The sequence below is a fragment of the Apium graveolens genome, chromosome 3 (assembly GCF_009905375.1).
Source record: "Apium graveolens cultivar Ventura chromosome 3, ASM990537v1, whole genome shotgun sequence".
Classification (NCBI taxonomy): domain Eukaryota; kingdom Viridiplantae; phylum Streptophyta; class Magnoliopsida; order Apiales; family Apiaceae; genus Apium; species Apium graveolens.
The window spans coordinates 237,745,610-237,761,566 of record NC_133649.1 but is presented as its reverse complement, the minus strand read 5'-3'; the positions used below and the strand labels follow the sequence as shown (position 1 = coordinate 237,761,566).

The 15,957-nt window shown below is 35.5% G+C and overlaps 1 non-coding gene across 1 annotated transcript; it reads right to left on the bottom strand.

Annotated features, from left to right (window-relative positions):
- Window positions 1-266: 266 nt before the first annotated feature.
- LOC141715800 (small nucleolar RNA R71) lies at window positions 267-373 on the bottom strand. Its single transcript, XR_012572549.1, has one exon. It is a non-coding gene; the product is annotated as a small nucleolar RNA R71 (small nucleolar RNA).
- Between the last annotated feature and the right edge of the window lie 15,584 nt (window positions 374-15,957).

The window sequence follows — 15,957 nt, the reverse complement described above, 5'->3', positions numbered from 1 at the left end:
GATTCAGATGATACAGAATTCAGTTCAGTTTGGGGGTTCTCCTATAGAAGATCCCAACATGCATATCAGGGATTTCATCGAGATCTGTGACATGTTCAAGTTTAATGGGGTGACTGAAGATGCTATCAAGCTGAGACTTTTTCCCATTCTCTTTGAGGGATAAGGCTAAGTGTTGGTTACATTCTCTACCAGATGGCTCTATAACTTCTTGGGAGGATCTTGCTCAAAAGTTTCTCACTAAGTTCTTCCCAATGACAAAGACAACTGCAATCAAGAATGCTCTTACTCAGTTTGCGCAACAATCTGGAGAATCTTTGTGTAAGGCTTGTGATCGCTACAAGGAGATGCTTAGGAAGTGCCCACACTATGGCATGCCTGATTGGATGATCATAAACTATTTTTACAATGGGTTAGGCGCACAGTCTAGACCTATGCTCGATGCAGCGCCTGGTGGAGCCTTATGGGCCAAAAGCTATAATGAAGCTTATGAGCTGATTGAGCTGATTGCAGCTAATGAGTACCAGAATCCTACACAGCAACTGTCGCAAGGCAAGGTAGTAGGAATTCTGGAAGTGGATACAGCTACTGTTATAGCTGCTCAACTTAAAGCTTTGACGATGAAAGTGGATTCTTTGTCTAATTATGGAGTTAATCAGATCACTAGTGTTTGTGAGCTTTGTCCGGGGTCACATGAGACTGAGCAGTGTGCTATTTTCTAATGAATCAGCTCAGTTTATGAGCAACTTTCAGAGGTCACAACAGCAATCTCCAGCCACTTATCATCCCAACAACCGCAATCATCTTAACTTTAGCTGGAGCAACAATCAGAATGCGGTGCAATAGCTTTATCAGCCATACACAACAAAGCAATATAACCCTCCTGGTTTTCAACAACCGCAATATGCACCAAGGCAACAACTTCAACTTCAGTAGTTACCTCAAGCTAGTGAAAAATCTGAATTGGAGGAGTTGAGGCTCATGTGCAAAAGCCAAGTTATTTCTATCAAGACCTTGGAGAATCAAATTGGGAAGATTGCTAATGCCTTGCTGAATCGTCAACCTGGCACACTTCCTAGTGACACTGAAGTTCCAGGAAAGAAGGAAGCTAGGGAGCAGGTAAAGGCAATTACATTGAGGTCGGGAAAGGTTGCGAATCCTGAAAAGGCTAAAGCTCTAGAATCTGAAGTTGTGGATGATGAAGAAGAGCCAAAGGAAGCAGAAGTGGCACCAAGGAAGATAGTTGTTATCAACACTCCTCCTGAGTGTAATACAGGGGAAACACATGTCTATCCTCCACCTCCCTTTCCGAAGAGGCTATAGAAGCAAAAGCTGGATAAGCAATTTTCTAAGTTCTTGAAAGTTTTCAAGAAAATTCACATCAACATACCTTTTGCTGAAGCTCTTGAACAAATGCCTAGTTATGTGAAGTTCATGAAAGGTATTCTCTCTCGAAAAGTGAAGCTCGATGACTTAGAGACCGTTGCTCTAACGGAGGAATGCAGTGTTGTGCTGTAACAGAAGTTGCCTCCGAAGCTTAAAGATCCTGGAAGCTTCACTATTCCGTGCACCATTGGAAAAGTGTCATTCGACAAATGCTTATGTGACTTTGGAGCTAGCATCAACTTGATGCCTTTATCTATCTTCAAGAAGTTGGGTCTATCTGATCTGAAGCCTACATTTATGTCCTTGTAGTTGGCCGATCGCTCTATTACATATCCACGAGGCATTGTGGAAGATGTATAGGTTAAGGTGGACAAACTCATCTTTCCTATTGACTTTGTTATTCTTGATTTCGAAGAAGATAAGAAGATTCCCATAATCTTGGGAAGACCTTTCTTGGCTACTGGTCGAACCTTGATTGATGTGCAGAAGGGTGAGCTCACTGTGCGAGTTCAAGATCAGGATGTCACCTTCAATGTTTTTAATGCCATGAAATTCCCTACTGATGAAGAGGAGTTCTTCAAGGTGGAGTTGGTCGGATCTGTGGTTACTTCAGAATTGGATCATGTGCTTAAGTCAGATGCCTTAGTGGGGGATTCCGATGGCGAAGATGAGGAAAGCGACCAGTAATTACAATATTTGAGTGCTTCTCAATGGAAGCGACGTTTGGAAATGCCTTTTGAATCTATTGGATTGGAGGAGCTGAAAAGTTCTCCAAAGCGCCTAAAGCCATCTATTGAGGAAGCTCCTACTCTTGAGTTTAAGCCTTTACCTGAACATTTGAGGTATGCATTTTTAGGTGATGCATCTACTTTGCCTGTTATTATTGCATCTGACCTTTCAGGTAGCGATGATAAAAAGCTTTTTAGAATTTTTAAAGAGTTCAAGTCGCCGATTGGATGGACTATAGCATATATCAAGCGAATCAGCCCTTCTTATTATATGCACAAAATTCTGCCAGAGGAAGAAGGCAAACCTACTATTGAGCAACAGAGAAGGCTAAATCCGATCATGAAAGAGGTTATGAAAAAGGAAATCCTCAAGTGGCTAGATGCAGGGATCATCTATCCCATTTCTGAGAGTTCTTGGGTGAGCCCAGTTTAGTGTGTGCCGAAGAAAGGAGGTATCATTGTGGTTGCTAATGAGAAGAATGAGCTCATTCCTACTCGAACAGTCACTGGGTGGAGAGTTTGCATTGATTACAGAAAATTGAACAAGGCTTTCCTCTTCCTTTTATTGATCAGATGCTTGATAGATTGGCTGGGCATGAGTACTATTGTCTTTTGGATGGCTATTCGGGTTATAATCAGATTTGTATCGCTCTAGAAGATCAAGAGAAGACTACATTCACATGTCATTTTGGTACTTTTGCATTCAGGAGAGTTTCTTTTGGGCTATGTGGTGCACCAGCCACTTTTCAGAGATGCATGATGGTTATCTTCTCTGATATGATTGGTAATAATGTTGAAGTGTTCATGGATGATTTCTCGATCTTTGGAACTTCTTATGATGAATGCTTGCACAATCTTGGGTTGGTGCTAAAAAGGTGTGTTGAGACCAATCTGGGTCTCAATTGGGAAAAATGTCATTTTATGGTGCGCCAAGGCATCATTCTTTGTCACAAGGTCTCTAGTAAAGGTCTCGAGGTGGATAAAGCCAAGGTGGGTGTGACAACCTCAACCCCGGGGTCAGGAGTTGACGTCAATAACAACAATAATAGTAAACATAACGCAATCCAAATCATTAATAAAATATAACCACGACCCCTTTACCAAGACCTTTGACAGGTTTAAGTATGATTTAGGTTACAACTACTTTAAAACCGACTTACAATAAACCATCCTGACGCAGCTAATTTAACACAACAACTCAATAGACCATCTTTGGTCCAACACAACCAACTCAGAGGAGCCTGACACGGAGGGAACTGGAACTCTGCCCGACTATCACGGAAGAATCTCCTAGGCATCTGCAATACATATATAAAAACATTCTACAAGGGTGAGCAACCAATTGATCAGCAGTACCACTATATGAAGAATAAGTTAAACGATTTAAAGTAAAGCAGTTACAGGAACAGAATTCATAACTTGCTAGAAAACAAGTAAAACTAGATATCAAAACTAGCATGCTCTGTAAAATAATTACATCAGCAGTGTGCTGTGTATAAATACCAGAGTCCAATTCTAGCATGCTATTTTCATTTCCAAATCCACTGTATAAATCACTTGTTCCGTTACGGGAACCCCAAAGCCAAATCAGATACGTAGTGGATATGTGAAGACAGCTGATCAGGCTATCAACACAAGATGGCTCTAACTGCCATCCCATAAACCTGTTCCGGAACTCGAAGACTAGCTAGGTCTCTGACCTGCTGGACTAATCGGTTATAAATTGCGCACAACCGAATTAGCCTCTTATGTAACGTCTGGGAAATATTATGTAATTATTTTTATCAATGAATAATTATTATGTGATTTTTATGTGAATTTTGGTGAATTATTTGATAATTGATATTAATATTTGGATTTTTATTTCTGATTAAAATAAGATATTTTAATTCTTAATTATCCCGAATTAAATATAGATAATTTTGGTATTTTTCTGGTAATTTTTGGATTATCATATGATTTTATAAGGATTTATAAAATTAATAATGATTATTTTACATAATTATAAAATTAATTTTTAGAATCAGAAATTGTCCCACTTCAATCGTTTTTACATTTTTACAACCCGAAACTCTTCCAAAAACTCCTTCCTAACCTAATCTGATAATTCTGAACACTTTTCGTGTTTTGACTTTTTCGATCCGGGGTACGGTTTGACCAGTACGAGTCCCGGTGTGAAATTTTCGATACGCAAATCATTTTATATATCGATAAGAATCCATATTCTTAAAAGGCGAGACATTATTACCTTATTTTTGTATAAAGTGTTTTATAAGAGACTCTGTATTGATAATTATCCAAATCAGGTATTAGAATTATATCGTTATGTAGTTACTTAGCGGCTAAGTATATTATTTTCAGATCGGATGTGTAAATGTAATTATCAAATTATTAAATAAATAAGATATGTGATGGTTCAGTTAGCCTTGTGTTGCTGTATCCTAAGTTGTTTGTGATTTGTTAGACGCGAAGATTAATTTTATAATTACTTATCGAGTTGTACAAATTTATTTTATTTTTAAAATGATTTTTATTGAATATTTATTCTCATAAATGCTAAAATTGCATCTAAAATTATTTTTGTTATTTTATAATTATATTTAATATTTTTAGGAGATTATAAAATTTAGAAGTCAATATTTTATTTATTAATTATCTTTAAATGATTTTCTGACTCCATTTAATTGTAAAATCAATATTTAATTTCAGGATATTTCAAAAATTATGAAAATTTTCTTTTATTAACTTTGGAATATTTCAAGAATTTTAAAGTTTATTCGGAAATTTTCTGGCTTTTATTTGACTGCACAGGTATCGTTAAAATTATAAAATATGGGTCGGATGTGTGTTTCAAAAATGTTTTTTTTAAATATAAAATGTTTATGATGATTAATTTTAAATATCTCGAGAATTTTTAAATTTATTCGAATAACATTTCGGGTTATCGTTACTCATAAATTACTTGTTGCCATCGATAATTACGGTACAAAACAAAATAATATTGAGAATAAATTAGAGTAAAGGAAGAAATAAAAAGAAGAAAAAAAAAACACAGCATCCCCAAACCCCCAAATTCATTCCCCTGCACCCTTTTTCTTCTTTTTCTATCGGGTTTCTCTCGGGTCTCTCTCTACAATCGTCTCTCTCTCTCAGATTATTTCTGTAATCTCGATCTCCCCTCTTTAATTATTCCCTCTCTTTATTCTTCTCTCTCCCTTCTTTCATCTTCCACCGCTGTTCTCTCTTATTTCCGGCTTGCTCCGGCCACCGCTGCTTCGTTTTCTCGGTAAGCCGCCGCCGGACTTCGGTTGGCTTGGTGGTTTACTTGTGTGCGTTTATACGCCTATGTGTTTATATGTAAATCATATATGTGTGTGTATGTGCAAATCGTATGTGTGTGTGTGCAAATTGTGTGTGTGTGTATGTATTGGGCGTGCGTGTGTGTGTAATTCGGGAGTGTGTATGCTGCTGTGATGGTGACGCGTAGGGTGGTGTTGTGTCGCCTGTTGCTGCGTTCCTTCTGGCCGTGTCAGTATTTTCCGGTTGTGTGCGCGTGATGCTGATTGGTCGGACTTTTATTAATATTTAATTAATTTCTGCAGGATGATTTGATTAAAGTTTCGTGAGATAAACAAATTTATGCGGGAAAGAAATTAAATCAATCGGTGGAATTTTGCGTCGAAAACCCGAAAATATATCGGGTACCCGCAAAATTTTATCGCCATCGGCGATGAGCCTCGGCGAGCCGACGGTGGACGGTGATGATTTTTATCTGAGTCATACGTTATTAATTAAATAAAAATAGTTGGTAAATTGATTTCGAAACGAAAATATGAATAAAATAAAAATACGAATAAAAATACAAAATACGAGTAGTAATAATAATTAAGCGAATCGGAGTTTGGGACTTTGTAATTGGATTGTGGATTGAATTGTGTTGTGGCTGTTGTTTTGATTTGACGTCGATTTGATTTCGACGGGTAAGCCGATAAACAAAGGAGACGCTGCCCGATTTTCGGGAAACTAATTCTGAAAAACACTGGGATGTACCCTATAATTATCGGAGATGTCGAATAACCATATATAGTTATATTATATGAACTTGAGTGCAATTGAGACAAAATGATTTACAAATAATCGATTGCCCTGTTTTTTTCAAAACGACAAATATATGTATTCTCCAAAAATAAATACCGAACCAAGTTTCGAAGATGGGAACCATAATTGCTATGTGTATTTAAATAATACATATAAATATAAGTTGGATTATGAAATGGTATGGGTAGAATAGGATAGTGATTTGATGTTAAGCTTAAGCGGTTATCTGAATTAGGGTATTTCAACCATGTAGGTCCTAGACAGAAAACCCGAGTATCGACATCGGACTAGGAACGATCTAGGGATTAATCGACGAGATCAATGAAGTTTCAATCGAAGGACCTGTGTGTTGAGATCGTAGCCAGGATAGAATAGTGGTCTGACGATAAAGCCACATGTTCAAGAAAATCCAAAAGTCAACCGATAATAGTGGTTAAAGCTTATTGAGGCAAGTATTCCCGAACTTTCTTTTAAATAATGCGAGTATTCCTAACCTTTCTCCTTAAATACTGCAAATATTTATTCGCTCATATTCTAAATTCAGAATAGTTAACTGTTTTATATTTTGCTGCAATTACTCTTATTATGTCAGTTCTTTTCATTATTGTTCCTATATTATCGATTGCTCTCTTGAGCAAATACCCATTCGTTTGGGTTATTTGCGAACCCTAATTTGGGATGTTTTGAAATCAAAATGATTTGATATCAAAATACTCTACGGGCTGGACGGTTACTATTAGGACCAGTGATAAGCTGGATCCTATGGGTCAGGGATGAACCGGACCCTTAGGCCATAGTTGCCTGGGTACCCCATATGTTGGTTGGGTCTATGCAGTTGGGTATAGATCCGCTTTGTATCCTGACTGATCAGCAGAGTATAGTGCATATGTTGGTTTTAGTGTCCAGTCTAATTTGTTGTTGATCGCCATTAACGGCATTCTCTCTCGAATGGTTTTATGATTCCAAAACCGGATAAAACCCTGATTCAGGAGATGAATCGGAGAATTGCTTGTCATTTTTGGATTTTAGTTAAAGGCTGGTGACAACCAATGTTTATTTGCTCAACTCACTCAAATAAATGAAATTGTTTAAAATTGTTTTAAGATTCTGTCCGGAAGTTTTTCCTTTGATATTAATGCCTGAAACTCAAATTATATACTTGCTGGGCATTTTTGGCTCACTCTTGTTTTGTAAATTCTTATTTCTACCAGAAACAGATAAAGATAAAAGTGAATAGCTTTGATAGACAGTAGGAGTTAGAGAAATTTCCGCTGCGAGAGGTTGAAGGTGTTAGAAGAATGTGACAAGAGCATTAGTTCAAAGGTATTTACACTGGTATTTTAGTTATTGTGAGTTGTAAGGGGTTAGATTCTTGTTTCATACCAGAACCTGTAAACGCTCCGGATTCAAGGGGTTAATTGAATATTCTTTTGTTTTATGTAAAGATTGTTTAGTGACACCAAATCTTGACCCCGGATTTGGGTTGTTACAAGTTGGTATTAGAGCTGCAGGTTATTGGTCACTGAAATAAGAATAGGTGAGAGTAAGATAGGAATGATAGGTCGTATAGGATAGGAAAAACCCTAGGCATACTCAGGTTAAGTTGAGTTGAGTGCGAATTAGGGTTAGAATATCCGATCTGGAGTTGGTAAGATAGGATTGCTGAGAAAGTGTAAGGCGAATGTCGCAACGCTATTTAAATTCTACAGTAATGAAGGATCGACAGATCGATGGAGATTGGGTATGTTACCCAACTATTTATGCGGTTTTGAGAAAAATACGATTGATTCTTGTGAGAACTTGTGAAGGGAATGCTAGGTGAATTTTGGTATGATCTAACTTAGAATTAGGTATTAGGACGAGTTCCACGTCGAAGGCAACCAGTTGATGGAAGCTGATGAAGAAATAACGTTGCGCGTTTCGAAGGCACCACCGTTACGAGAAGATTCTTATCACTTATCGGGAGCTGCGCGATGAATAATATCTACCTTACTAGGTACCGATAAGACTAGCAAAAAGGTGCGCCCTTACCTACGGACATAACATCGAATCACATGCGTGGTTGAAAGCATAACGTCAAGGACGACGACAAGAATATGAAAGACAATGGCAGACGTCAGCGTTGGGTTCGAGTTAGGAATAAAATGGCATATAACGGTGAATGGAGTTTCATCGGCTAATAAGTGCATGTATAATCCAAGGAAAAGTGGGAGAAGTACCAAAGTGGAGAGACCCTTGTATGGGTATTCTTTTAATTAGACATTTCATTGGTAAATCAAGAAAATAACAAGTAACTTATATAGTGATGACGACCAAAATTTTCAAAATTTTAAAATGAGTTTTCGAAAAGGATTTTCTTAATAAACTTTCAGAAAATTTTTGTACGAAATGAGTTTTACAAATTGGTTGTCGAATTACTAATTATGTTCTTGTTATTATAAACAAAAAAATGACCTAAAAAGAAGAATGAAATTAAACCCAGTGTTGTTAAATTCGAAGGGCCAAGTAGAGCCACCAGCAGGGGAAGGTTTAAAGATTTCTGTGAAAAACGAAAGTAAACGTTTTTTAATAAAATCAATAATTGAATCAACATATTAAAATATTATTTATCCAATTTATAAAATTATTAAAATTTAACGAATTCGTGATTCGAATGGATGGAGGATGATTGAAAGAAATAGAAGAATCTCCTAGATGGTTGGAAAAGAATCGTATTTCTGTCGACAAAATTGAGGCGTTACGTGATCAATGATTATTCTACGCGACATAGATGAGATCTGAAGCAGTGATTATAAATTTTGTAAGGACGCGATATGATCGAATAATTAAAGCTTTGAATATGGAGGCATTTCCAGACGACATTCCGAAGTTATAATGTGACCTAAACGGTGAATCTCTCATCCGAATAATTCCGGAAGGTATACGTAAGTGAAGCATGGAAGGTGATTAGCACTAACATTCTTTCCTCTGATATGATAACATATGTTTATCTTGATCCGTGAATACGTATGAGCTCTTCTGTTGATAAATCGTAGGAGATGAAAATGAAAGAAAATTTCTTGTATTCCTTCTGAATTGTTTCTCTTCTCAAATTCTTGATTCCTGATTGAGACAACAGTGTTGTGATATGACGCTTTGTCAAAATGACGAAGAGTCGGGTGGGACGCCACTTAATCATGTGCTGTATGCCATATAGTATGAAAGACTAGCCATCTTGAGTACGAATATGGTTGTCTCATCCTTCACTCATTTTTCTTCCTTCAATTTTCTGATTTACAAATTCTTTCAATCGGTTGTTGCATTGTTATTCCTTATTCCGTTTTTCAATTAATATCATGTTCACAAACTCTCCTCTTGCATCGAGTCTGTTCTTTGACGATTACAAAAGAAATAGAATAGTCCCGTGCGACAGGTAGAATTACGTGTCGAAGGAGAATAGGATTGCAAGCTGATAAATGATGAACATTTGCGAACAAGGAAGAATGGACACACTGACAACGTGGTCGTGGCAAAGACAGAAAATCTGACAGTTGTTCGTGTTATGAGGATCTTATTAGTATGGTAGATTACGTTAACGCGATGCACTTCAAATTGGAAAATTTCGATGGAAAAGGAATCGTTAGTGAACCGTAATAATTAGATTAATTACAAAATAAGAAAGCAAAGCGGTGTGCGTCAGACGAAGCAAACGAGTATCGGACGACGATCAAAGATCAAGGAAATTCCGAATGATGCCTCAGACGGGCGATTAAGACGTGAGGCATCCCTTCGTTGCAGGAAGTTATTTGTCATGAAAATTCAAGATAGGAGAAATCTTAATTGCAATAAAATTTTGAATGTGTTCTTCAAGAAACTGTAATGTTCTCCAAATTGAATAAATAAGTTATGGTGAATTCAATGCTCATACCCGGGTCAGTGATGAAAGTTCAATACGGAAATATAAGTGGGAATGAAGAAATGGTGATTCGACTGTGGAGTCTTTTAAGAAATAACGAGATAACGATTAAGTTTCCATCAGATTATGATGATAGTAATGAAAACCGTGCGTGGTTATTAAAGGATAAACAGATTAGTTAATGAAACTGAATGTGTATCGTCCATGATAGATGATTGTTGTGATTGGTGGAAGGATGCGGCATAATTCTTAAAAATAACTGTACACAATTGGTAATGGCAAGAAATAAGTTAAAAGAATCGCGAAATAGAATAATTGAAAAACAACGAGATAAATTCATTAATGACAATTCGTAATATTCTAAAAGAATTGAGAAATGTATGGTTATATTAATCATTATGGGTTTCAGACCCAATCCCAATTAAAAAGATATATGCTATGCCAGTCAGATGCTGATCAAAGGTGAATTATGGGAATTGATGATTTTTGTTAATGGAAGTAGATGGATATGATTGTAGATGATTTGGTTGATTGATATTGTCGGCTTGAGTCCGACTGGTAGGCAATGGTGTAGGGAAAGTGCTGCCCAAATTTTCAAAACTTACTCTACATTCAAGAATAATGAAGTATATGGTCGTTTTCATCGGTACTCCAAATAATTACGATCTCGGTTCTTGAGAAGGTTGTTATGACCAAACCGACTTTATATAGTTGGTCTTTGATTCCAGTTAGCTAGTCAGCACTTTGTTTAAGTGATCATTTAAAGGAGTTAATTGATCCACTTTGCCAACTAATGGGTAGTTAAATGGAGATCGATTCTAATTAGATTGAGTCAAGCTCTAACATGATTCCCAGATCCGAAATCAAAGCGATAAGAAATTTGGAAAAAGTAATGGCGGGAACGTAAATTGAAAGCTTAGTTTAATTAGCGTGTTGTTACTGCAAACAGGTGCAAGGTTTGATCCAGAAGAATACGTTCTTTTCGATAAATAAGAGGAACATGAAGTTACTGGTACACGCTAGTAAGAAGAATATTTTTTAAGAACTAAAGGTTCAAGATAAAGCAAAAGGATTATAACATCTGCAATAACGTTCCAGGAAGAACTTGGATGTATACCCATATCGAATGATGAATTAATGGAATATTTGAATGTACACTTCTTTTGAACGGCGATTGAATGGAAGTTGCTGTAGAATAACGGAAAACTAGCAAATTCAAGCATCCAATGAAAGACGGAGATTTATGAAGTCCGCATGTGAACTCAGGGAAAAGAGATGATGGTCAATGAAGAGAAGTCAAACACGCAATCTGTGATACGTCTAGCAAGGCTAAGAAAATAGCTACCGAGGAAATTCGATAATTCTGTTAGTAAGAATTTAAATAGTACAAATAAAAGCCTTCATTCCAGTGTGAACTCCAGGAATGACTTATCCAATAATAAACAGAGTAATATTACTAAGAAAAAGAAATTTGTTACGTTGAAATAGATAATGAATAATGAAAATGGAGAAATAATGAAGAAAAGAAGTGGAATCACAAGAATGATAAAGAAATTTTATAAAATAATCAAGAATATATGCAAGTTGTGAACGTTAATTGTGCCAGAACTGATTGGAGAATGAAGTGAAATGCCGATAATTGAAGATAGAAATTTCATTCAAGGAATGTGTGTAAGCAGGAATGATTGAACAAAAGTATTAACGGCGAACTGCTAGAGAAGAACGTTGCAATGAATCTCATGTTAGAATCCTTTTAAAAAATTAAGTGAAGTCCCGGAGGTTCGAACGAATGCTTTACCAAGATTACCTCAGGGAATGAGGTAAGAATTTATCGTCGATTACTGCACAGAGTCAAGCTGGTGTCAAAAGCCCTGTATCGTCTAACTCAATAGGGATGAAATAATAAGTGAAGGAAAACTTCAGAAATGTGGAACGAAAGAATAATGAAATAAAGAGTATTTTGCGCTGTGTACAAAAGCGGTCATGGAAAAGAGAATGGAGATATGAGGTCACGTGTCGATTATCAGAAATTATAAGTTTGAAGATTAAGTGAACACAATGTACCAGGAATATTGGAATAGTGTGATTGTATTTATTGATAACATCCTCGCTAATTCAAGAACTAAGGACGACCAAGTTGAACGCCTGAAGATATGCTTGCGAAAAGTTGAAAAATAGCAGCTACATTCTCAGCTTCAAAGATATGAATTCTGGTTATAATTGATTATGAGCTCCAATGTGTGGGTAATTACCAACCAAACAAGATCCATCCGGAGACAGATGTTTAGGGTAGAAAAGAAAGAGTGAATGTCACTAAGATCGGTGGAAAATGGATAAAGGAATTGGAAAAGTTAGGAATTAAAGAATAAACTTTGATCCGTCTTCTGGGTTATGCTGATACTTACTTTGTTGTTAGATATCAAAGGTGGTATTAATACAGATGATTGATGTTAACTTCAGTATGGGACATTGTGAGCATCAAAGTTCGTATTGATATCTAATTTGATATGACAACAAAATGGGTATTAGTACCAAAAGAACGGGTTTTGAATAAAGTTATGATTCATCCCGTTCCAAGTTAATATTTCCTTTCAGATAGTAACGGATTCTTGCTCAATGAGTATGCTTGATGGTGATGGAAAAGAAATTGAGATATACTACAAAGTGGTGAGTTAAACGCGATTGCCGAGATTTTCCTTTAAATTTTAGTTTTAAATAGATTTAGAATATTTCGAGGCATCAGATGCCATAAGCTCAGTATACTAGGCGCAGATGAATAGAAAATGCAAGAGACCGATTAAAGATTCTCGAATTTGATTAGAAAATGAGCATAGGCCAGATTAACCGAACAGAAGGAGACATGAAAAGTAGAGTAGAACAGTCAGTGAAAATAGAAATTTCATGAACACAAACTATTAGAATTAGAAAGAAAAGAAGGTTAGTGTAAATTAAGTTAGTTCTTTGAAATAGTGAGATAGATAGAAAGATTGTGAATGAGTTGGTCTTGTTGTCACAGGTGTAACGAGTCCATAAGACATTCATGTGTGTATGACTGCGAGGAGTAATTTAACTCCAAATATATGAAGTAAAGATTGAGTTAGGGGTTGCATGAGCAATGGATAGAGTTGATGATGGTGAAAGACCGTTGAGTTGTGATTAAGGTGATGAGAACTGAGAAATTATAAGATAGATACTTGGAAAACATCATGGTCTGTTCCTTATCATGATTCTGAGGGCGGAATCCTTTTAAGGGGGGAATGATGTAACGTCTGGGAAATATTATGTAATTATTTTTATCAATAAATAATTAGTATGTGATTTTTATGTGAATTTTGGTGAATTATTTGATAATTGATATTAATATTTGGATGTTTATTTCTGATTAAAATAAGATATTTTAATTCTTAATTATCCCGAATTAAATATAGATAATTTTGGTATTTTGCTGGTAATTTTTGGATTACCATATGATTTTATAAGGATTTATAGAATTAATAATGATTATTTTACATAATTATAAAATTAATTTTTAGAATTACAAATCGTCCCACTTCAATCGTTTTACATTTTTACAAACCGAAACTCTTCCGAAAACTCCTTCCTAACCTAATCTGATAATTCTGAACACTTTTCGTGTTTTGACTTTTTCGATCCGGGGTACGGTTTGACCTGTACGAGTCCCGGTGTGAAATTTTCGATACGCAAATCATTTTATATATCGATAAGAACCCATATTCTTAAAAGAAGAGACATTATTACCTTATTTTTGTATAAAGTGTTTTATAAGAGACTCTATTTTGATAATTATCTAAATCGGATATTAAAATTATATCGTTATGTAGTTACTTAGCGGCTAAGTAACTTATTTTCGGATCGGATGTGTAAATGTAATTATCAAATTATTAAATAAATAAGATATGTGATGGTTCAGTCAGCCTTGTGTTGCTGTATCCTAAATTGTTTGTGATTTGTTGGACGCGAAGATTAATTTTATAATTACTTATCGACTTGTATAAATTTATTTTATTTTTAAAATGATTTTTATTGAATATTTATTCTCATAAATGCTAAAATTGCATATAAAATTATTTTTGTTATTTTATAATTATATTTAATATTTTTAGGAGATTATAAAATTTAGAAGTCAATATTTTATTTATTAATTATCTTTAAATGATTTTCTGACTCCATTTAATTGTAAAATCAATATTTAATTTCAGGATATTTTAAAAATTATGAAAATTTTATTTTATTAAGTTTGAAATATATCAAGAATTTTAAAGTTTATTCTTAAATTTTCTGGCTTTAATTTGACTGCACATGTATTCGTTAAAATTATAAAATATGGGTCGGATATTTGTTTCAAAAATGTTTTTTTTAAAATATAAAATGTTTATGATGATTTGTTTTAAATATCTCGAGAATTTTTAAATTTATTCGAATAACGTTTCGGGTTATCGTTACTCATAAATTATTTGTTGCCATCGATAATTGCGGTACAAAACATAATAATATTGAGAATAAAATAGAGTAAAGGAAGAAATAAAAAGATGAAAAAAAACAAAAACACAGCATCCCCAAACCCCCAAATTCATTCCCCTGCACCCCTTTTCTTCTTTTTCTATCGGGTTTCTCTCGGGTCTCTCTCTATAATCGCCTCTCTCTCTCAGATTATTTCTGTAATCTCGATCTCCCCTCTTTAATTCTTCCCTCTTTTTATTCTTCTCTCTCCCTTCTTTCTTCTTCCGCCGTTGTTCTCTCCTGTTTCCGGCTTGCTCCGGCCACCGCTGCTTCGTTTTCTTAAGAAGCCACCGCCGGACTTCGGTTGGCTTGGTGGTTTACTTGTGTGCGTTTATACGCCTATGTGTGTATGTGTAAATCATATGTGTGTGTGTGTGCAAGTCGTATGTGTGTGTGTGTGCAAATCGTGTGTGTGTGTATGTATTGGGCATGCGTGTGTGTAATTCGGGAGTGTGTATGCTGTTGTGATGGTGACGCATGAGGGTGGTGTTGTGCCGCCTGTTGCTGCGTTCCTTCTGGCCGTGTGTGTATTTTTCGGTTGTGTGCGCGTGATGCTGATTGGTCGGACTTTTATTAATATTTAATTAATTTCTGCAGGATGATTTGATTAAAGTTTCGTGAGATAAACAAATTTATGCGGGAAAGAAATTAAATCAATCAGTGGAATTTTGCGTCGGAAACCCGAAAATTTAACGGGTACCCGCAAAATTTTACCGCTGTCGGCGATGAGCCTCGGCGAGCCGATGGTGGACGGTGATGATTTTTATCCGATTCCTATGTTATCAATTAAATAAAAATAGTTGGTAAATTGATTTCGAAATGAAAATGCGAATAAAATAAAAATACGAATAAAAATGCAAAATAAGAGTAGTAATAATAATTAAGCGAATCGGAGTTTGGGACTTGGTAATTGGATTGTGGATTGAATTGTGTTGTGGCTGTTGTTGTGATTTGACGTCGATTTGATTTCGACGGGTAGGCCGATAAATAAAGGAGAAGCTGCCCGATTTTCGGGAAATTAATTCCGAAAAATACGGGGACGTACCCTATAATTATCGGAGATGTCGAATAACCATATATAGTTATATTATATGAACTTGAGTGCAATTGAGACAAAATGATTTACAAATAATCGATTGCCCTATTTTTTTCAAAACAACGAATATATGTATTCTCCAAAAATAAATACCGAACCGAGTTTCAAAGATGGGAACCATAATTGCTATGTGTATTTAAATAATACATATAAATATAAGTTGGATTACGAAATCGTATGGGTAGAATATGATAGTGATTTGATGTTAAGCTTAAGCGGATATCTGAATTAGGGTA